Source organism: Pongo pygmaeus, chromosome 4 (assembly GCF_028885625.2).
Source record: "Pongo pygmaeus isolate AG05252 chromosome 4, NHGRI_mPonPyg2-v2.0_pri, whole genome shotgun sequence".
Classification (NCBI taxonomy): Eukaryota; Metazoa; Chordata; class Mammalia; order Primates; family Hominidae; genus Pongo; species Pongo pygmaeus.
The window spans coordinates 4,755,756-4,777,320 of record NC_072377.2 but is presented as its reverse complement, the minus strand read 5'-3'; positions in this window follow the sequence as shown (position 1 = coordinate 4,777,320).

Genomic DNA, 21,565 nt, shown 5'->3' with positions numbered 1-21,565 from the left:
CCATCCTGACTTTCACCATCATGAGGCATTCACACCAGAGCTACCTGTCAATCTCCAGGTCAGCTTTCTTTCCATGCAATGTATCTGTATTCCATATGCAAATTCTCCCGTGAATGATTTTCCTGTTTTGTAAGCTAGACTGCACCTGTAACATGTGAGACTGAGTTAAAAATGACAAGCAGACAAGCACAAGGCACATTATCTTGACAAACTCAGCCTCCGAAAATTACTCTGGGCCTGAATTATTAAAATAACAAGGAATATTTCACTCAGCTGTGCAGAAATGATCCTAATTGTCCACTTTAGCTAAATCCTTTCAGTCTCTGAGATCGGTCAATTTACATTGGTGGCTTGCAAATTCCTCAACTCCCATTAGGGAAATGCACGGCAGCAGCCCAATGCACCCTCATTTATTTTAATAACCTGCCAAGCAGACATGAAAATGTTAAAGTTGGAAGGCTATAACATGACAGGATCCTGACTTGTCAGAGCCACATTATAATCTAGTTAAAATACGTTCTTTCTCCCTTTCATGTCTCCTCAGGTAAGTGGGAAACTAATTGTCAAATTACTAATTTTGTTGGCATTAATATCAATACCAAGACAAGAGGAGCATGAACTGTTGAGCGAGAGGTTTTTCTTCTATACCTTCTGCTGCTGATGGGGAAATTACTCTGGAATCAAGTAAATAATTAAATTTGTATGATCCATTTGTTATTTGGTACTAACCTGTTCTTGCAGGTGCTGTTTGTTAATACTGCCAGTTGAACAGGCCAGTTCTACACTATCTGGCTTGGTTTTGGTTCTTATTGTGCAGGTCATCATGATAATAAACAAATATGAAGCATTTACTTTGTGTTAATGAAGCATAAATGGTTATATGCTCAGGGGCTTGATGGATAAAGTCTTTCCAGAACTTCCAATCTGGTCAGAACTTGGATGATTCTAAATTCTGGATTGTGCTTGTTGTCCTGGCAAAATTATTAATATCATCATCATTCACTCTCAAAAGTGTCCTGTTTTGATGATAAGTTATGTGACTATCCTGGCTACAAATAACAGATATGAGATTGTGGGTTACTCATATGACATGGGCTGAAACATGTTTTTTGAAGTACTTTGTGAAGACTTTTAACCGTGGAAAGGACAGAGTAGAGAAATGGGGTTTATGCTCAAAGTGAGGTAGCTCAGCAAGAGGATGAAATGGCACCTGCCAAGAGAAAGTTTCCCGAAGATCAGCCTCTAAATATTTTTCTTCTGAAAGCAAAGGGAGGGAAAATGTGCTCCATGGCTCAGGGGTTGTGATGCTGTTCATTTACTGGGTTTTGGTCTTGGAAAAAGAGAAAGCTTCAGCTGTAGAAGCCAGGTCTGTTTGCTAATCAATTTTTGCTATGCTGAAAAAGAAGAAAGAGAAGAAACAACATTAAAAATGGGAAAAAATTATTTTAAGAATGATGGAACTCACAGAACACATCTCTGTTTGAATCTCCAATGAAAGCAGATTATAAACTTTGCATGGCGACTTCATTTACCAGCACAGAAATTCCTTCAGTTCATAAAACAGAACCTTCCTTTTCACCATTGGCATCTAAACTTGGTAGTCAAAGTGTGGGATGTCACACATTCTTGAGTATGAAAAATTTAAAGTATTCAGTTTGTGAATTCATCATATTTGCCTATTTCCCCACAATGTGTTTATTCTATTATATTTTTTCTCAGCATTAAAAAATTTTAGAACCATTATAAATCACAGCATCTTTGCTATTTTTTTCTGTGGAAGAATCTGATTATTTGTTTTGATGCATTTAATTGAGAGAATTGAATAAAAATAACCTCTTGTATGAAAAGTTGATGTTTTCAACACTTGTTTTTAAAAAATTAAACTTTTTCTTGGGAGTCCAGACAGTTGTAAGTTTGTGCTTAGTCTTAATTTCCACATTTGCACATGCAATTAGCAGTTCAGGTGCTGCAGGTGAGCACAGGCACCTGGGTCAGATATAAAACAACCACCTGCTTTTTTGATCCACTATGAATATGCTTACAGCCTACGTCATAGGGGCAAAGTCATTGCTTTCTTTTCCCAAAATTGAAAAATGATAAAGAACTGAATTGCTAAATGAAGAGAGTTATTTGTCAAGGTGCTCAATGGGAACCTGGGGCATGGGGAATCTGCAGGTCATGAAGTCACTTGGGGAATGAAAATCCAGGAAGAACGTCAGCACCTGCAAGCAGACAAGGGGCACTGAGCACCCCAGGGCTGGTGGGTGAGAACGAGAAGAAAGCAAATACTACACTGTTGAAAGTTGTATTAGTCCATTTTCATACTGCTATGAAGAAATACCCGGGACTGGGTAATTTATAAAGAAAAAGAGGTTTAATGAACTCACAGTTCCACATGGCTGGGGAGCCTCACAATCATGGCAGAAGATGAAGGAAGAGCAAAGGCATGTTTTCTATGGCAGCAGGCAGTAGAGCATGTGCAGGAGAACTGCCCTTTATAAAATCATCGGATCTCTTGAGACTTATTGATGATCATGAGAATAGCATGGGAAAAACCTGCTCCCATAATTCAATCACCTCCCATTGGTTCTCTCCCATGACACATGAAATTATGAGAGCTGCAAATCAAGATGAGATTTGGGTGGGGACACAGCCAAACCATATCAAATTCTAACACTATAACACTGCTTCTCTATTGCACCTAAAATTCAAAACCCAAGTTGGAGATGCCAACAGGATTGATCAGCATACTAATACCTTGTTTATAATCCTTTGAGGGCTCCATGTACCCTGCAGCAGCTTTCCAGCAAGGGCCTGGAAGTATTGGTCCTTCCATGCAGTGCCTCTGGCCTCCGTGGGCATAGAAGGTCTGGGGAGTATCTTGAGCTGCATGGAAAGTATCCTCACTTCCAATCTTCTACTGTACAGTTTCAAGAAGGATCCTGTAAGTGTTCACTTACTTGCTTCATTAAAAAAAAAAAAAAAAAAAAAAAAAATCTAGAAACTCAATAAACCTCTAAATACAATTTAATTTAAAGATTTTTCCATTTCAGGAGTGATTACCATCACCATCACAATTGCACACAGAAACTCTGGTCTGACCATACACCTCTCCTGGGCAGTGGTTTGGCCTCTGTAATTTGCACATGGTAATGCCAGCATGTCAGGCAGCGTGTTTCAGTCATGTGTGTATCTCAGTAGAAACACAGCAGAAGCATTATCATACTGCCAAAAACTATAGTAGGGAAAGAATGATATAAACAGACAAACAGAAAATCAAACATGTTGATGCTTCTACCACCAAGCTGATCAAATTTTTTACTAAATGTATTTAAAGACCTTTAATTGAGCAATTTATTTAGATATTAATGTGTGCTTTGTTTGCAGTGGAATTCCTCTAATTACTCTTCCCTCTCAAACTCACTGCCACTCACACACAGGGACGCTGCATGGCCCCTGTGCCTCTAATGCCACATTCATTGCAAAGAGGCAGCCCAGGGCTTATCCCCGCAACCAGCAGCTACTCCAAGACCGGAAGTTGGGGAGATGGTTTACTCCTGCATTCTTCCCCCAGACAGCTGAGATGTTTGCTTATTTATTTGTTTTGTTGACATTAGGATTTGATGTAAAAAAAGAAATCTTTTTCAAAATTTATATGTGGACATGGAAGTTTTCTCCATCAAGTAAATGAAACAATATTCAATGACATTTTTAGAGACAACATTTGTTTATGATGATTTTAAAGAGTTTATAACCTGAAAACTAACATATCATGGCTGCATATTTTTGAAGTACATTGAATCTGACACATGGGAGAGGAGTCTTGGGTAGTAACTAGGTGGAACAGAGAAAAATATGGACATTCTTAGAAAAGAAAGAGTGTGCAGGAGGAAAAGGAGAAAACATTTGCATATCAGAGCCAGCTGAAGGCAAGTCCAAGCTCCTGGGTGTTGAAAGTGGAAGAGGAAGGAGACGGTGAGGCAGTGAAGATCTGTGGTTTCCAGGTTTCCCCGATCCACAAAGAGGAGATTCATTGCAGTGTGGAGGGTTCAGTCTCCTCCTGTCTGTCCGTTTACACTTTATCTTCCAAAACTGTTTGTGCCATTGGATATGAGATTGAAAAGTGACTATTTCATCCAACCTGCTGCCCTTTTGGGTTCATGTGGGCATGGTTCTATCCAACCTCTTTCTGGAGACAAGCATAAGAAAGTGCCTGCCTTCCCACTGATACATCCACTGAAGGGCTCTGGCCAAAGAACACCACATGGGGTTGATCTCAGGACTGGAGAAGGGCACCATTCCTCATGCTCCTTTCTCACAAGGCCCAGCAGTGCATCATCTAAAAGAACAAAATTACTTGTGGGACAGGATATATTCACTGATGGTGGAAGGACAATACAAATAAGTTGTAAAAATAGAGCGTATCAGTCTGCTCAGGCTCCCATAACCCAAATATTAATACCATAGACTTGGAGACAGAGACATTTATTTTCTCCCAGTGTGGAGGCTGGAAGTCTGGCATCAGAGTGCCAGGATGAGCAGTTCCTGGGGAGGGCCTCTTCTTGGCTTGCATGCAGCTGCCTCCTTGCTGGGTCCTCACCTGGCCTTTTCTCTGTGTATGGAGTATGAGAAAAGAGAAATCTGTGGTGCTTGTTCTTATAAGGGGACTGATTCCATCAAGAGGGCCTCAGCCTCATGACTTCATCTAACCTTGATTACCTCCCAAAGGCCCCACCTTTAAATACCATTATGCCAAACATTGAAGCTTCAACATAAGAATTTTGCAGGGACACAGTTCAAGCCTTAGCACAAACTATCTGTGACTGCAGGTAAAACATAAAGATGAGATTCAGGAAGAAGAAAAGATAACATTTGGGTACTTCTTTATGTAAAGGTTTTATGAACCAGGTGATTGTGAGAAGAAAAAGTTAAAGAACAATGACACCGAGTGGCTGCCACCCTTGGAAATGTGGTGATCACGGCTGGCAACCCAGTTAAGAGATGACTCTCTCTCTCTCTCTCTGTCCGCCATTCTGTGTCTCATTCTTTCTCTTACTCTGTCACCTTCTCTGTGCAAGTAGCCATTGCACACACTCTCTCTCATTCTGGCCAACCATAGAGTAAGTGATAAAGAATGGCTGTGAAATTGTTTCCGTGTAATTTCTCAGCTTTCCTCTAACTATGTGTGTAGTAGAAAGTAGTCTCCTCTCTCTCAATTTAGTGGGCATTAAATTGATTATTTCATATGATGGCCTTAAAGTGATGTGTTAGAACATTGCTAAGTAAATTGTCCCCAAATTCACACACCGAATTCAGTCTAAGATTTTTTTTGAGCACCACTTTTCCAAAAGTTAAGAATCTGAAACAGAACATTAAAAAATTTCTTCTCCTTTATTATTTATTCTTAAGTTATAGGTAAAGGGGACTTTTACGTGACGTCATAAATTAGATCAAATTTTATGCACATGGGGACTTATGATTCTACCTGAGATGGAGTAACAAAGACTGGATTTACCCTCTCCTAAAAAACAACAGACAAAATACACAAAACAGTGGTTTTCAAGACATTGGACAAGAAGCAAGAAGAATGGAGATCCCTTACCGTAGCCTTGTAGTATAGTTTGAAGTTGGGGAGCGTGATGCCTCCAGCTTTGCTCTTTTTGCTTGGGATTATCTTGGCTATACAGGCTCTTTTTTTGGTTCCATATAAACATTAAAATAGCTTTGTCTAATTCTGCGAAGAATGTCAATGGTTGTTTAATGGGAATAGCATCTCTAGGTGATTCACATGAATATTAAAGTTCAAGAAGCCACTATTCTGGGGCAAATCCTCCTAGCAGGGACTTGGACAATATCTGTACACCCATGTTCACAGCAATATTATTCACAATAGCCAAAAGGTGGAAGTCACCCTAGTGTCTATGAACACATAAGCAAAATGTGCTAATTACATACAATGGAATATCATTCAGCCTTAAGGAGGAAGGAAATTCTGATACATAGTATGACATGGATAAACTTTTAAGACGTTCCTCTCAATGAAATAAACCAGTTATAAAAAGACAAAAAAGGCCAGGCACAGTGTCTCACACCTGTAATCCTAGCACTTCGGGAGGCTGAAATGGGCAGATCACCTGAGGTCAGGAGTTCGAGACCAGCCTGGCCAACATGGCAAAACCTCTTCTCTACTAAAAAATATAGAAGTTAGTGGGGTGTGGTGTTGCACGTTTGTAATCCTAGCTACTCAGGAGGCTGAGGCAGGAGAACCATTTGAACCTGACAGGCAGAGATTGCAGTGAGCCGAGATCACACCATTGCACTCCAGCCTGGGTGGTAAGAGGAAAACTCTGTCTCACACACACACACACACACACACACACACACACACAGAATGGCGATTCCTGAGAGCTGAGAAACAAGCAAGCTGAACCCTAAGTTTGGCTGCATGTCTGCCTCAAGGGAGTTTTCAGACCACAATACAGGTAGGGGGCCCCAAGGAGAGGCCTGATAGTCTCCCTGTGTTGAGCAGATGAACCTGAAAATCCAGGAAAACCAAGATTGCTGTAGTTTCCCTGATAGTCCTGGAGAAAAGGGTTAAGTTAAATTAAATTCGGCTTGAAGCCTTTGTATCTTGAGTCCATCCCTAGAGAACTACAGCCTAACCTAAAAATATATGTTTTTATAACTAGTAGCTGAGTTTCAGCCAATCACAGCCTGCCAAGTAATTACACTAGGCCCAAATTGGGCACATGCCAAGTTGTAACCCATGAAGCATTTCTGTATGTCACTACCTTTTTTTCAGTCTGTAAATACTGCCTGCCTATCTTGCTGGGTGGAGCTTTCTGAACCACTCCTGGATATGAATGCTGCCTGATGGATGACTTGTCCTTTGCTCAAATAAACCCTGTCAAATTTAATTTATCTAAAGTTATTCTTTTAAAATTTTGGCATCAGAAGTCACATCCAAAGTAAATCTCCCTTGACCCCCAGGAACAGTAACTGACCGATGGAAGACACCTACTGGGCCCATTTTGCCCGTTCATATCTTGCGGCAGCTGGAGTCAAGGGTTAGTTCTCTCTCTGATTCTAGATCCACAAACTTACGTGTTTAGCGCTCTGAGTTTATTTGAGTATCTTTTATCAGTACTTGATTTGGAAGTTGTGATAGTAATAAGACTGAGTCCTGTAAGGAGGTCTCTGGTGTTTGACTGGATCAGGCAGACACTGGACTAGGTTAAGTAGGTAGTCAAGGTTACTAGAAGACAGGGAATCATGTATTCATTTGGATCTTAGGAGTATCGAACTCTTGCCGATTTTATGTAGAAGAACTATGCACCCAGAACTTGTTTTTTTCTGGAGAAATGGGTGAATCTTAGTAAAAGTAACTCAAAGTTACAGTGATCACAGTGGATGCACTTTTTATAAAAGGCAAACAGTTGCATGTCTTTACAGCTGCGGGGATCAAGAAGACTTCCATATGCAAACCCAAACAGAGGCATCCCAAACTAAAGACCCCTGTGCCCTGAGATGTCTGCCTTAATTGCAAACAGCCAAACCATTGGAGAAGAAATTGTCCCATTTTACACCAGTCAACTGATGGGTCTACTTTGTTTAGCTTGGATTATCTCCACTAGAGGTAGCCCCCAGTGGCTTCATTCCTGGGAAACTAATCAGCAGTTCTCTCAGAGAAAAAAAAAACAACAAGAATATTACTGTGGTGAAGGTTTCAAATCAAGTCTGAAAGGTCACTGTGACCAAGCCTGTCCGATTGACATTTGAACCACTTTCCGAAAAAATAGTTGTAAGAGTTAGTCCTCTGTGCTTTTCTGTTTGACCCTACATCCCCCATGGGAAACTGTCAGCTGAGATCCCCTTTCTGAAGACCTTGCTGACTTTACATTCTGCCAGTTCTGCCCATCTCTTTTACGTTGTCATGGTCCTTGATATTCCCCAAAACTCCACTGGAAAAAATGAATTCAAATATTGTTTAGTAAATTAGTGGACTTTGTATTACTGTACCTGGAATGTGGCTAAAGTTTCACAATGGCAGCTGTAAGATCTGTTCCTGTCTATATAGCTATAAATGTCTGTATGTATGATATATATATGTGTAATAATTTGCTATCTTTTTATGATATTGCCAAAATTAAATTGTATAAAAGCTCTGTTTAATTGGCTTAATGGGAATAAATGCTTATATTAATTATTTTCTCAGAACAATAAGAAGTAACCCTTAATCTTTTCAAGCTTATGTGGATTAGGTAATCTTTGGTAAATGAGAATATTGTTGATTTGATTAAAACAGTTATATCTTCAGAGTTTTCAGGATTAAATGTAATTCAGACATACAACTTTTCTTACCTATGTTTACTGGTAAAATAAGCTTGTTTTATCTCTATATTATAGTTAATAACTTGAGATGATGGCTAACTTTTTATTATTATTATTATTATTATTATACTTTAAGTTTTAGGGTACATGTGCACAACGTGCAGGTTTGTTACATATGTATACATGTGCCATGTTGGTGTGCTGCACCCATTAACTCGTCATTTAGCATGAGGTGTATCTCCTAATGCTATCCCTCCTCCCTCCCCCCACCCCACAGCAGTCCCCGGTGTGTGATGTTCCCCTTCTTGTGTCCGTGTGTTCTCATTGTTCAATTCCCACCTATGACTGAAAACGTACGGTGTTTGGTTTTTTGTTCTTGCGATAGTTTACTGAGAATGATGATTTCCAATTTCATCCATGTCCCTACAAAGGACATGAACTCATCCTTTTTTATGACTGCATAGTATTCCATGGTGTATATGTGCCACATTTTCTTAATCCAGTCTATCATTGTTGGACATTTGGGTTGGTTCCAAGTCTTTGCTATTGTGAATAGTGCCTCATTAAACATATGGGTGCATGTGTCTTTATAGCAGCATGATTTATAGTCCTTTGGTTATATACCCAGTAATGGGATGGCTGGGTCAAATGGTATTTCTAGTTCTAGATCCCTGAAGAATTGCCACACTGACTTCCACAATGGTTGAACTAGTTTACAGTCCCACCAACAGTGTAAAAGTGTTTCTGTTTCTCCACATCCTCTCCAGCACCTGTTGTTTCCTGACTTTTTAGTGATCGCCATTCTAACAAGTGTGAGATGGTAACTCATTGTGGTTTTGATTTGCATTTCTCTGATGGCCAGTGATGATGAGCATTTTTTCATGTGTTTTTTGGCTGCATAAATGTCTTCTTTTGAGAAATGTCTGTTCGTATCCTTCGCCCACTTTTTGATGGGGTTGTTTGTTTTTTTCTTGTAAATTTGTTTGAGTTCATTGTAGATTCTGGATATTAGCCCTTTGTCAGATGAGTAGGTTGCAAAAATTTTCTCCCATTCTGTAGGTTGCCTGTTCACTCTGATGGTGGTTTCTTTTGCTGTGCAGAAGTTCTTTAGTTTAATTAGATCCCATTTGTCAATTTTGGCTTTTGTTGCCATTGCTTTTGGTGTTTTAGACATGAAGTCCTTGCCCATGCCTATGTCCTGAATGGTATTGCCTAGGTTTTCTTCTAGGGTTTTCATGGTTTTAGGTCTAATGTTTAAGTCTTTAATCCATCTTGAATTAATTTTTGTATAAGGTGTAAGGAAGGGATCCAGTTTCAGCTTTCTACATATGGCTAGCCAGTTTTCCCAGCACCATTTATTAAATAGGGAATCCTTTCCCCGTTGCTTGTTTTTCTCAGGTTTGTCAAAGATCAGATAGTTGTAGGTATGTGGCATTATTTCTGAGGGCTGTGTTCTGTTCCATTGGTCTATATCTCTGTTTTGGTACCAGTACCATGCTGTTTTCGTTACGGTAGCCTTGTAATATAGTCTGAAGTCAGGTAGCGTGATGCCTCCAGCTTTGTTCTTTTGGCTTAGGATTGACTTGGCGATGTGGGCTCTTTTTTGGTTCCATATGAACTTTAAAGTAGTTTTTTCCAATTCTGTGAAGAAAGTCATTGGTAGCTTGGTGGGGATGGCATTGAATCTATAAATTACCTTGGGCAGTATGGCCGTTTTCACGATATTGATTCTTCCTACCCATGAGCATGGAATGTTCTTCCTACCCATGAGCATGGAATGTTCTTCCTACCCATGAGCATGGAATGTTCTTCCATTTGTTTGTATCCTCTTTTATTTCCTTGAGCAGTGGTTTGTAGTTCTCCTTGAAGAGGTCCTTCACATCCCTTGAAAGTTGGATTCCTAGGTATTTTATTCTCTTTGAAGCCACTGTGAATGGGAGTTTACTCATGATTTGGCTCTCTGTTTGTCTGTTATTGGTGTATAAGAATGCTTGTGATTTTTGCACATTGATTTTGTATCCTGAGATTTTGCTGAAGTTGCTTATCAGCTTAAGGAGATTTTGGGCTGAGACTATGGGGTTTTCTAGATATACAATCATGTCATCTGCAAACCGGGACAATTTGACTTCCTCTTTTCCTAATTGGATGCCATTTATTCCCTTCTCTTGCCTGATTGCCCTGGCCAGAACTTCCAACACTATGTTGAATAGGAGTGGTGAGAGAGGGCATCCCTGTCTTCTGCCAGTTTTCAAAGGGAATACTTCCAGTTTTTGTCCATTTTGTATGATATTGGCTGTGGGTTTGTCATAGACAGCTCTTATTATTTTGAGATACGTCCCATCGATACCTAATTTACTGAGAGTTTTTAGCATGAAGGGTTGTTGAATTTTGTCAAAGGCCTTTTCTGCATCTATTGAGATAATCATGTGGTTTTTGTCTTTGGTTCTGTGTATATGCTGGATTACGTTTATTGATTTTCGTATGTTGGACCAGCCTTGCATCCCAGGGATGAAGCCCACTTGATCATGGTGGATAAGCTTTTTGATGTGTTGCTGGATTCGGTTTGCCAGTATTTTATTGAGGATTTTTGCGTCAATGTTCATCAAGGATATTGGTCTAAAATTCTCTTTTTTTCTTGTGTCTCTGTCAGGCTTTGGTATCAGGATGATGCTGGCCTCATAAAATGAGTTAGGCAGGATTCCCTCTTTTTCTATTGATTGGAATAGTTTCAGAAGGAATGGTACTAGCTACTCCTTGTACCTCTGGTAGAATTCGGCTGTGAATCCATGTGGTCCTGGACTTTTTTTGGTTGGTAAGCTATTAATTATTGCCTCACTTTCAGAGCCTGTTATTGGTCTATTCAGAGATTCAACTTCTTCTTGGTTTAGTCTTGGGAGAGTGTATGTGTCGAGGAATTTATCCATTTCTTCTAGATTTTCTAGTTTCTTTGCATAGAGGTGTTTATAGTATTCTCTGTTGGTGGTTTGTATTTCTGTGGGATCAGTGGTGATATCCCCTTTATCATTTTTTATTGAGTCTATTTGATTCTTCTCTCTTTTCTTCTTTATTAGTCTTGCTAGCGGTCTATCAATTTTGTTGATCTTTTCAAAAAACCAGCTCCTGGATTCATTGAGTTTTTGAAGGGTTTTTGTGTCTCTATTTCCTTCAGTTCTGCTCTGATCTTAGTTATTTCTTGCCTTCTGCTAGCTTTTGAATGTGTTTGCTCTTGCTTCTCTAGTGCTCTTAATTGTGATGTTAGGGTGTCAATTTTAGATGTTTCCTGCTTTCTCTTGTGGGCATTTAGTGCTATAAATTTCCGTCTTCATACTGCTTCGAATGTGTCCCAGAGATTTGGTATGTTGTGTCTTTGTTCTCATTGGTTTCAAAGAACATCTTTATTTCTGCCTTCATTTCGTTGTGTACCCAGTAGTCATTCAGAAGCAGGTTGTTCAGTTTCCATGTAGTTGAGTGGTTTTGAGTGAGTTTCTTAATCTTGAGTTCTAGTTTGATTGCACTGTGGTCTGAGAGACAGTTTGTTATCATTTCTGTTCTTTTACATTTGCTGAGGAATGTTTTACTTCCAACTATGTGGTCAATTTTGGAATAGGTGTGGTGTGGTGCTGAAAAGAATGTATATTCTGCTGATTTGGGGTGGACAGTTCTGTAGATGTCTATTAGGTCTGCTTGGTGCAGAGCTGAGTTCAATTCCTGGATATCCTTGTTAACTTTCTGTCTCGTTGATCTGTCTAATGTTGACAGTGGGGTGTTAAAGTCTCCCATTATTACTGTGTGGGAGTCTAAGTCTCTTTGTAGGTCACTCAGGACTTGCTTTATGTATCTGGGTGCTCCTGTATTGGGTGCATATATATTTAGGATAGTTAGTTCTTCTTGTTGAATTGATCCCTTTACCATTATGTAATGGCCTTCTTTGTCTCTTTTGATCTTCGTTGGTTTAAAGTCTGTTTTATCTGAGACTAGGATTGCAACCCCTGCCTTTTTTTGTTTTCCATTTACTTGGTAGATCTTCCTCCATCCCTTTATTTTGAGCCTATGTGTGTCTCTGCACATGAGATGGGTTTCCTGAATACAGCACACTGATGGGTCTTGACTCTTTATCCAATTTGCCAGTCTGTGCCTTTTAATTGGAGCATTTAGCCCATTTACATTTAAGGTTAGTATTGTTATGTCTGAATTTGATCCTGTCATTATGATGTTAGTTGGTTATTTTGCTCGTTAGTTGATGCAGTTTCTTCCTAGCCCTGATGGTCTTTACAATTTGGCATGTTTTTGCAGTGGCTGGTACCGGTTGTTCCTTTCCATGTTTAGTGCTTCCTTCAGGAGCTCTTTTAGGGCAGGCCTGGTCGTGACAAAATCTCTCAGCGTTTGCTTGTCTGTAAAGTATTTTATTTCTCCTTCATTTATGAAGCTTAGTTTGGCTGGATATGAAATTCTGGGTTGAAAATTCTTTTCTGTAAGAATGTTGAATATTGGCCCCCACTCTCTTCTGGCTTGTAGAGTTTCTGCTGAGAGATCCACTGTTAGTCTGATGGGCTTCCCTTTGTGGGTAACCCGATCTTTCTCTCTGGCTGCCCTTAACATTTTTTCCTTCATTTCAACTTTGTTGAATCTGACAATTGTGTGTCTTGGAGTTGCTCTTCTCGAGGAGTATCTTTGTGGCGTTCTCTGTATTTCCTGAATTTGAATGTTGGCTTGCCTTGCTAGACTGGGGAAGTTCTCCTGGATAATATCCTGCAGAGTGTTTTCCAACTTGGTTCCATTCTCCCCGTCACTTTCAGGTACACCAGTTAGACATAGATTTGGTCTTTTCACATAGTCCCATATTTCTTGGAGGCTTTGTTCATTTCTTTTTATTCTTTTTTCTCTAAACTTCTCTTCACGCTTCATTTCATTCATTTCATCTTCCATCGCTGATACCCTTTCTTCCAGTTGATCACATCAGTTACTGAGGCTTGTGCATTCGTCACGTAGTTCTCGTGCTGTGGTTTTCAGCTCCATCAGGTCCTTTAAGGACTTCTCTGCATTGGTTATTCTAGTTATCCATTCATCTAATTTTTTTTCAAAGTTTTTAACTTGTTTGCCACTGGTTCGAACTTCCTCCTTTAGCTAGGAGTAGTTTGATCTTCTGAAGCCTTCTTCTCTCAACTCGTCAAAGTCATTCTCTGTCCAGCTTTGTTCTGTTGCTGGTGAGGAGCTGCGTTCCTTTGGAGGAGGAGAGGTACTCTGATTTTTAGAGTTTCCGGTTTTTCTGCTCTGTTTTTTCCCCATCTTTGTGGTTTTGTCTACCTTTGATCTTTGATGATGGTGACATACAGATGGGTTTTTGGTGTGGATATCCTTTCTGTTTGTTAGTTTTCCTTCTAACAGTCAGGACCCTCAGCTGCAGGTCTGTTGGATTTTACTGGAGGTCCACTCCAGACCCTGTTTGCCTGGGTATCAGCAGTGGTGGCTGCATAACAGAGGATATTGGTGAACAGCAAATGCTGCTGCCTGATCGTTCCTCTGGAAGTTTTGTCCCAGAGGAGCACCCGGCCATGTGAAGTGTCAGTCTGCCCCTACTGGGGGGTGCCTCCCAGTTAGTCTACTTGGGGGTCAGGGACCCACTTGAGGAGGCAGTCTGCCCGTTCTCAGATCTCAAGCTGCGTGCTGGGAGAACCACTACTCTCTTCAAAGCTGTCAGACAGGGACATTTAAGTCTGCAGAGGTTATTGCTGTCTTTTGTTTGTCTGTGCCCTGCCCCCAGAGGTGGAGCCTACAGAGGCAGGCAGGCCTCCTTGAGCTGTGGTGGGCTCCACCCAGTTTGAGCTTCCTGGCCGCTTTGTTTACCTACTCAAGCCTGAGCAATGGCTGGCACCCCTCCCCCAGCCTCGCTGCCCCCTTGCAGTTTGATCTCAGACTGCTGTGCTAGCAATGAGTGAGGCTCTCTGGGTGTAGGACCCTCTGAGCCAGGTGCAGGATATAATCTCCTGGTGTGCCGTTTGTGAAGCCCATTGGAAAAGCGCAGTATTAGGGTGGGAGTGACCCAATTCTCCAGGTGCCATCTGTCACCCCTTTCTTTGACTAGGAAAGGGAATTCCCTGACCCCTTGTGCTTCCCGGGTAAGGCGATGCCTCGCCCTGCCTCGGCTCACGCATGGTGCACTGCACCCACTGTCCTGCACCCACTGTCCGGCACTCCCCAGTGAGATGAATCTGGTACCTCAGTTGGAAATGCAGAAATCACCTGTCTTCTGTGTCGCTCACCCTGGGAGCTGTAGACTGGAGCTGTTCCTATTTGGCCATCTTGGCTCCGATGATGGCTAACTTTTTAATATTTCATCTTCATGAGAACTCAAGCACAATTGCTAAAGATAAGTGGGTTACAAAAATGTAAGTAAGATAAAATTCCCATGTAAAAATGTTCCTTTTATGAAACAAAGTTTTAACACTCTTATCATCCATCTTATCAACAATGGAAAATTGAGGTTGAGGGAAATTAGTACAAACGACAATTTGATCCTTAGTCCTAAGAAACAAACAAACAGACAAAAATTAGGAGTATAGACATAAAATGTTGCCTCTTCTACAGTTTCTTATTACAGAGACACTAAAGGTGTTTGGGACAGTTAGCAAACTGTGACACATTGGCAGATTGTGCTATGAAGAACATCTACTTCTAGTAGTTATGATTCATAGATTTGCCAATCTACACATTGCACCTTGCTGGTGTGACAGGCAGTTGCTTGCTTCCTGGAGTTCACTGGAAAATAAAGTTGCTAAAATTTAAGCATTCATATATATATATATATATATATATATATGAAATAATAAATAAAACAATTAAGTACGCAAGTATACAAGACAGGTAAGATGTGATTTTGGTAAGGAAAAGCTATAAGGTAAGCAGATTTTTTTTTAATAGAAAAGAGTAAGTTTTGTCCAAAATTAGTAGGATGGGTTGTTCAAAAACAAGAAGAGGAAAAGTGTAGGACAAAAACTGAATGGATAAGAAAGCCTAAGAAGATCTGTGAAAGATGAATCCAGCAAAAGGAATTTTATATGTGATCAAGCTATTTAAGATTAGAAGATACTTGGTTATAAATTTTTCTACAAATTAAGCATCAATATAAAAAATACAGACTGTGCAAGGTGACACATGCCTGTAATCCCAGCACTTTTGGAGGCTGAGGCAGGTGGATCTTTTGAAGTCAAGAGTCTGAGACCAGCCTGGCCAACACGGTGAAATCCTGTCTCTACTAAAAATATAAAAATTAGTTGGGTGCAGTGGTGCATGTCTGTAATTCCAGCTACTTGGGAGGCTGAGGCACAAGAATCACTTGAGCCCAGGAGACAGAAGTTGCAGTGAGCCGAGTTCATGCCCCTGAACTCCAGCCTGTACAACAGGGTGAGACTCTGTCTCAAAAATAATAAATAAATAAATAAATAAAGTACAATAATGCAGAACTAGAATTTGAACATGCAAACATACAACTTGGTATAAACAAGTAGGTTACTTTCCTGGGTACTTGTGATATTTTTTGTTCAGATTGATTCTATTTATGGTAGCTACTGTTAAGGAGTCATGCTTCAGTCTTCGAATCATCTTCCTGGAAGCCATTATGATAGTCTCCCTGGCGCACCACATTCCCTCAATAATCCTAAGTGATTGTACAGAAACATCTGTTATGCATCAAATTGTTTTACCACAGTTAGAATAATGAAAATACAAAGAGAATTAAAAGAATCATCCAACTGGCTTGCCATCATGGATTGTGAATTCCATACTAAGTCCAAACAAGTCAATTACCATGGTAACAGGGCATGGCTTCAATGCCCAAGGTTTTGGTGAATCTTTCAGAATTAAAAGGCTGACCAAAAGGCACGAATTGTTCAATTAAATCTGGCCTAAATTTGCTGAAGTATCTTGATTCTACACTTAGCAAGCTACAACCTAACTTAATAAGAAATAAACTAAAACCTAAGAGTATATTATTGTAGCAAATGTTTGAGTCCCAGCCAATCATGGCAGCTGGGTTTTGGTGAATGACAGGATGCCCACTTATGAGATCATGTTCATGTATGGCAAATGCTTCATCACACCATGCTCAAATAAGGCAGATGTTGAGCTGTATTCAATCAAGCTGTTGTGTCTGCCACTTCCTTTTTTTCTGTCTGTAAATACCGCCTGCCTACGTTGCTGGGTGGAGCTCTCTGTACCTCTCCTGGTTCTGAGTGGTCTTTGACTCATGAATCATTCTTTGCTAAAATAAACTCTGCTAAATTTAACTTCTCTAGAGGGTTTGATTTGTTTATTTTTTATTTTTTCAAACAAACAGAAGAGAACTTCCAGAAAGATAATTTTGGTGTTCTGCAAATGATACACTTAGTGATCAGCTGGTTACTTACCAGTGCATGTGTGTGAAGAGACTACACGGGAATGGGGAAAAAACTATAAAAGAGTTATAGGTAACAGTGCTGCACACTCAAAAATAGTGCCCTAGTGCTGTTTTCTGCAGACAGCCTGTAAAATCTCATTATGCAAATATATGAGATAGAATAATCAGAAAAATGTTGTCATTGTAGTGAAACAAAAACCACTCCTGACTCAATACTGCTCTTGAACATCCCCAAAAATCTTAAAAGCAAGACTTGAACAGAACAAATGATTGTAAAAAATTTAGGTACATATCAGATACAAGAAAATGTAAAATACACACACACACGTATATATGTACATTTATATGGATACAAAAATATTCAGCACATCCAGAGGCAAAATAGATGTTTATGCTATCAGTATGCAAATAAGCAGGAAAATATAACCCAAAATAAGAAGATGATTCAGTTAATTAAAACCAACCCAGAATTGACAAAGCTATCAGAATTATTAGACATTTAAAAGGTTATCGAGTATGGACTGCAGTTTGGGGAGGAGAGACATATTCATGGATATTACCTCCAGGGACTCTACCAGGTTCTTATGATGAAGATCTGAAAAATATCCTCCCATAACTATGGCAGAGAGAAGAGAAGAGTAATTGTAAAATAATCCCTGTGCTCACTAAGTTAAAAAAGGCCTTTTTTTTTTTTCAGGGGGAAGAACTTAGCAGAACTTATCCAATCTGGGAGAAGAATATTTCAAAAGAAAGGTGAGTAGCTATATTAATTTTAAATGAAGTAGACTTCACATCGTGGAAAATTGCCAGGAATAAAGAGTGGTATTATTTAATGATAGAAGGACACATTTTCCAAAAAGACGTAGGGATCTTTAACATATGAAGCTCTAACAATAGTGTTAAAATATGTGAGACAAAAACAGATTGTGCTGAGCAGATAGACAAATTTGCTTTTATAGTTGAAGACTTCAGTTTATCTTTTAGTAATTGATAGACCAACCAGGCCAAAAAAAAGTCAATAAGGCTATAGTTGACTTGAGCAGCACTATCAATCAACTTGATGTAATTAACATTTATAGAATACTGCACCCAACAACAGGAGAATAGCTATTCTTCTCATACTCTCATGAGACTTTCACCAAAAGAGACAATATTTTGTTCCTAAACTATACCTTAAGAAATTCAAGAAAATAGAAGCCATATAGATTATCTTTTCAGAACACAATAGGATTAATCTATCAGTCAATAATAAAAATATCTGGAAAATTATTAAATATTTGAACATTGAACAGTGTTCTTCTAAATAATATGTGAATTACAGAATTATTTATCTCAAAATAAATTTAAAAATAGGTAACACTAAACAAATATGTAAAACAAACTTATGAAAGTCTGTAGAATATAGTAAAAGTAATGATTAGCGAGAAATGTATAGCATTAAGTGCATATATTCGAAAATATTGAAGATGTAAAATCAATTGTTGAGCAACTAGAGAAAAAAGACCAAGTTAAACATAAAACAAGGAGAATAAAATAATAAAAGTTAGGGGAAAAATCATTGAAATGGAAAATTGGAAAACAATTTAAAAATCAACAAAACTAACATTGTGTTCTTTGAAAAGATCTGAAAATTTCTTTTTTTTTTCTTTTATTATTATTATTATTATTATTATTATTATACTTTAGGTTTTATGGTACATGTGCCCAATGTGCAGGTAAGTTACATATGTATACATGTGCCATGCTGGTGCGCTGCACCCTCCAACTCGTCATCTAGCATTAGGTATATCTCCCAATGCTATCCCTCCCCCCTCCCCCCAACCCTCAACAGTCCCCGAAGTGTGATGTTCCCCTTCCTGTGTCCATGTGTTCTCATTGTTCAATTCCCACCTATGAGTGAGAATATGCGGTGTTTGGTTTTTTGTTCTTGCGATAGTTTACTGAGAATGATGATTTCCAATTTCATCCATGTCCCTACAAAGGACATGAACTCATCATTTTTTATGGCTGCATAGTATTCCATGGTGTATATGTGCCACATTTTCTTAATCCAGTCTATCATTGTTGGACATTTGGGTTGGTTCCAAGTCTTTGCTATTGTGAATAATGCGGCAATAAACATACGTGTGCATGTGTCTTTATAGCAGCATGATTTATAGTCCTTTGGGTATATACCCAGTAATGGGATGGCTGGGTCAAATGGAATTTCTAGTTCTAGATCCCTGAGGAATCGCCACACTGACTTCCACAAGGGTTGAACTAATTTACAGTCCCACCAACAGTGTAAAAGTGTTCCTATTTCTCCGCATCCTCTCCAGCACCTGTTGTTTCCTGACTTTTTAATGATCGCCATTCTAACTGGTGTGAGATGGTATGTCATTGTGGTTTTGATTTGCATTTCTCTGATGGCCAGTGATGGTGAGCATTTTTTCATGTGTTTTTTGGCTGCATAAATGTCTTCTTTTGAGAAGTGTCTGTTCATGTCCTTCGCCCACTTTTTGATGGGGTTGTTTGTTTTTTTCTTGTAAATTTGTTGGAGTTCATTGTAGATTCTGGATATTAGCCCTTTGTCAGACGAGTAGGTTGCGAAAATTTTCTCCCATTTTGTAGGTTGCCTGTTCACTCTGATGGTAGTTTCCTTTGCTGTGCAGAAGCTCTTTAGTTTAATTAGATCCCATTTGTCAATTTTGGCTTTTGTTGCCATTGCTTTTGGTGTTTTAGACATGAAGTCCTTGCCCATGCCTATGTCCTGAATGGTATTGCCTAGGTTTTCTTCTAGGGTTTTTATGGTTTTAGGTCTAACATGTAAGTCTTTAATCCATCTTGAATTGATTTTTGTATAAGGTGTAAGGAAGGGATCCAGTTTCAGCTTTCTACATACGGCTAGCCAGTTTTCCCAGCACCATTTATTAAATAGGGAATCCTTTCCCCATTTCTTGTTTTTCTCAGGTTTGTCAAAGATCAGATGGTTGTAGATATGTGGCATTATTTCTGACAGCTCTGTTCCGTTCCATTGATCTATATCTCTGTTTTGGTACCAGTACCATGCTGTTTTGGTTACTGTAGCCTTGTAGTATAGTTTGAAGTCAGGTAGCGTGATGCCTCCAGCTTTGTTCTTTTGGCTTAGGATTGACTTGGCGATGCGGGCTCTTTTTTGGTTCCATATGAACTTTAAAGTAGTTTTTTCCAATTCTGTGAAGAAAGTCATTGGTAGCTTGATGGGGATGGCATTGAATCTGTAAATTACCTTGGGAATGATGGCCATTTCCATGATATTGATTCTTCCTACCCATGAGCATGGAATGTTCTTCCATTTGTTTGTATCCTCTTTTATTTCCTTGAGCAGTGGTTTGTAGTTCTCCTTGAAGAGGTCTTTCACATCCCTTGTAAGTTGGATTCCTAGGTATTTTATTCCCTTTGAAGCAATTGTGAATGGGAGTTCACTCATGATTTGGCTCTCTGTTTGTCTGTTATTGATGTATAAGAATGCTTGTGATTTTTGCACATTGATTTTGTATCCTGAGACTTTGCTGAAGTTGCTTATCAGCTTAAGGAGATTTTGGGCTGAGACAATGGGGTTTTCTAGATATACTATCATGTCATCTGCAAACAGGGACAATTTGACTTCCTCTTTTCCTAATTGAATACCCTTGATTTCCTTCTCCTGCCTAATTGCCCTGGCCAGAACTTCCAACACTATGTTGAATAGAAGTGGCGAGAGAGGGCATCCCTGTCTTGTGCCAGTTTTCAAAGGGAATGCTTCCAGTTTTTGCCCATTCAGTATGATATTGGCTGTGGGTTTGTCATAAAGATCTGAAAATTTCTAATCCTCAATCCAAGCCAGTCCAGCGACAAACGAAATAGAGAAGACAAAGTTTATAAAACCAGAAATAAAAGAAAAAAAGAGTAGTCATCACTTTCTATCCCATGTATATTAAAAGGATACTAAGAAATACTACGTAACTTAAGTACCCACACAACAATTCCTTGAAAGATGCAAACTACCAAAATTCACACAAGGAGAAATAAATACCTGAATAGAGCTGTATCTATTTAAGTAGTCTAATAAATAATTAATAACATTCCAAAAAAGAAGTCACGAAGCCCTGTTGTGGGGACACAAAAAACTCCCAGAAAATAGGAATAAATCAAATACAATAACGAATTAAGAAGTATATACCACCACCAAGTGGGATTTATTCATTTATGCAAGGATGGTTCAAAATTTGAAAATCAATCACTGCTGCATCAACAAACTGAAGAAGTATCAAGTAATTATATTAATTGATGTATAAAAATTATTCAACACAACATTCATGATAAAACTCTCAGGACACTAGGAATAGAGAGACATTTTCTTACTTTAATTAAAAATAATCACAAAAAGCCTATAATTAACATAATAATTAAGGTTGGGAAACAAAATATTTTCCCCTTAAGATGTGGAACAATGCAAGAAGGACTTTTCTCACCAGCCCTGTTCAAAACTTTACTGGAATTTCTAACCAGTGTAATACGTTAGGAAGATTATATATATATATACACACACGTGTGTGTGTGTGTATATTATATATGTATATGTGTGCATTATATATAATATATATAATGTATATATATTATAATACATATATACATGAGACCCTCACCAAAAGAGACCATATTTTATATATAATACACATATATATCATATATGTAGTATGTGTGTGTGTGTGTGTATATAAACAAAATAGATAGCCCAGACATAGTCATAAACACAGTAAACTAATTTTTATCAAAAGAGAAAAGGCAGTGTCATAGAACAAGTGAAGTCTTTTCATCACATGGTGCTGGAACAGTTGGATG